Here is a 3053-nt window from a genome sequence, read left to right on the forward strand (position 1 = left end):
AACAAAGCTTATTTACATACGAACTTACCTCGAATGAAAAAACGGCAAAAGGGATCTATTCGTCAATTATTTTGTTTTTCCCCCGATCTAGATCTGAACTTCGTTATTCTTGATCTATAATGTCAAATTTAACTTATTTAATCATCAGATTATTCATTATGGAGAAAATTACAATTTTGCCCCTAACATTTCAATATTTTACGATCGAGTCCCTAGGCACGTAAATATGAATTTCATTCAATTTCATCATAACTCAAGCCTAGCCAAATATTACTAGTACACATAATGGCCATATTTCTCATTTATTCATACTTTTCTACACATTTTATAACCTTTTACAAATAAGTCCCTATTTGACATTTTTATCGAAAATCACTTTACAAATGTTGTTTATCCAACAACAAACATGCATTTTCTATCATCAAACATCAAAATACAAGCACATCCAACATGGTTAAAATTTTAGACTTTAACTTTCTTTCAAATTAGTGCTTGAAATAGTTAGATCGAGTTACCATAATCTCAAAAATGTAGAAATCATTAAAAACAGGACAAGAAAGGACTTACAATCGAGAAAGTTGGCCAAACCCTAGTTATGTCTTCTCCTCAAAAGTTCGGCTAGGGGGACTAAATTGAAGAAGATGGACATCTTTTATTTAGTTAATTTGTCTTTATTTACCAAATTATCAATTTACCCTTCACTTAAACTTTATAAATTCACTTACTCTATGTCCATTTTTGTCCACCCTATAATGGTCTAATTGTCATTTAAGGACCTCTAATTACAAATTAATAACAATTTACTACATTTAACTTTTAGAACTCAAATTTTGCACCTATTGCAATTTAGTCCTTCTAGTCAAATTGAGCACTCAATTGATAAAATTTCTTAACGAAATTTTCACACAATTATTCTATCATGTTGTAGACCTTAAAAAAATAATAAAATAATTATTTCTACTCCAGATTTGTGGTTCCAAAACCACTAATCTGATTTGACCCAAAAATGGGTTTTTACAACTCTCCTCCTTAAGGATTTTCGTCCTCGAAAATCTTACCAGAAAAGACGTTAGGGTACTATTTTCTCATAGGTTCCTCAGGTTCCCACGTAGCCTTTTCGACCCCGTGTCATTGCCACAAAACTTTCACTAGAGCTATGCTGTTATTTCTCAATTGTTTAACCTCTTAAGCTAACACTTTGATCGATTCTTCACCATATGTCATATCGAGTCGAATCTCTGTAACAGCCCGATTTAGACCCTATACAGAATGGTGGTTTTGGGACCACGAATCTGATTTAGAAAAATATTTAAAATTTATTTTCTGTGTTTATCATATTTGAATTTATATTTGTGAATTTTTTGTGATTTAATTTTTTCATTTGAGTGCCCGATTAAATAAAAAGACTTAATCACATAAAATAAAAATTTGGTGGTCAATTATGAAAGGGTGGAATAGTTGTTGTTCTTTTAATATGGAGGCTTTATGTTGAAATTAAACCACAATTATATGTTATGGACGATAAAGACCTTATTTTATAATGGTTATACGTTTATGTTTAAAGGTTATTGAAGTAAAATGTATAATAATATATGTTATAATAAAACTTAAAAATTAAAAGCCAAAGTTTATATTTTATTTCCATGACCAAACAATAAAAATAAAATAAAAGAATAAGAGCTTTAGGTATTCGGCCATTCTCAAGCTTGATTCAAGGTGAGTTCTAACTCGATTTTTGATAATTTTGATGTTTTTGAGATTGTTGCTAAGTTATCTACAAAGCCCATGCTCGAATTTCTAATTTTGGTGAATATTTTGAGTTATGCCATTTATGAATATTTGAGTTTTGTGATGTTAGTTGGTCAAATATGAATGATATGTTTTGGATTGATATGTTTTGTATTGGAATTTTTGATAATTTGAGTAATTAGGACTAAGTTACAAAAATAATAAATTGAAGGACTAATATGTGAAATAAATGAAATGTATGGACTTGTATGAACATTAGGAATATTTGGCCTAAGCATGATGTGTGCAAATTTTGCATGTTTTGTGTTTTGTGAAATTTGGACTAAATTGTAAAAAGTGTAAAATGTCAGGGGTAAAATGGTAATTTTCCCATTTATGTGTTTTTGAATGAATTTGATTGAATATTTGATTAAATAATTTTAATTTATATTAATTTAGATCAAGAAAAGAGAAAATCAGATTTGGATCGGGGGAAAACTAAAGTTGTTGACTAGCCGTCCCGTTCTGGTTTTTCATCATCCGTGGTAAGCTTATAAGAAAATAGACGTTGTTAATTTTAATTAAATGTGAGTTAGGTATGCTGAAATGAAATATGTGAATATATATATATATATATATATCTAGTGGTAGCTATGGTCGTGGTCAATCAGGACAGGGCAGCTGTGAAGAACCTTTCCCGGTGGAGTTGTTAGTTCCTATGCGATGATGAGCTTAGAGCTCCATATAACTATGATAAAATCAGGAACTTTTTAGGGGATATTAGGAAGAATAATTACTCATAAAGAAATAACCGAAATTGATAATTAAGTAAAATTCTAAAATCTAATAAAAATAAAAAAAAGTAGATTTAATAAAAATTAAAAATATAAGTAATAAATAAATGTTTTTAAACATCTTCATCGCTGGAGGGTTCGCGAGGTGGGTCTGACGATGAGAGGTGGAGGTGCTGACAAATCTGCTGCAGAGTAGCATCAATATTGTCAAATTGTTGAAAACACTACTGCTCGAATCTAGTGAGGCGCTTAGAGATGTCAGCATATGAAGCCGCCGCATGAACTAGACGAGAGGGTGGTGGTGGCTGAGTCAGTGGGTCCTCGTGCTGTGGAGGGACATCATCAGGAATGTCCTCGTAGGCCTCCTCCTCGGTAGATTGGGTGAGACAATATTGGGGAGGGTAGGTTCCTCGGTGCCTCTCGATCATCCTCATGCTAAGCATGCTCGAGATGCCTTGTGGAGACATCTGGCCAATGAGGGTAAGGGATGATTCTTGGGCCGCGGTGCTAAGAAGCCCGAAGTGTCAAGCC

Source organism: Gossypium arboreum, chromosome 4, assembly GCF_025698485.1.
Source record: "Gossypium arboreum isolate Shixiya-1 chromosome 4, ASM2569848v2, whole genome shotgun sequence".
Taxonomy (NCBI): domain Eukaryota; kingdom Viridiplantae; phylum Streptophyta; class Magnoliopsida; order Malvales; family Malvaceae; genus Gossypium; species Gossypium arboreum.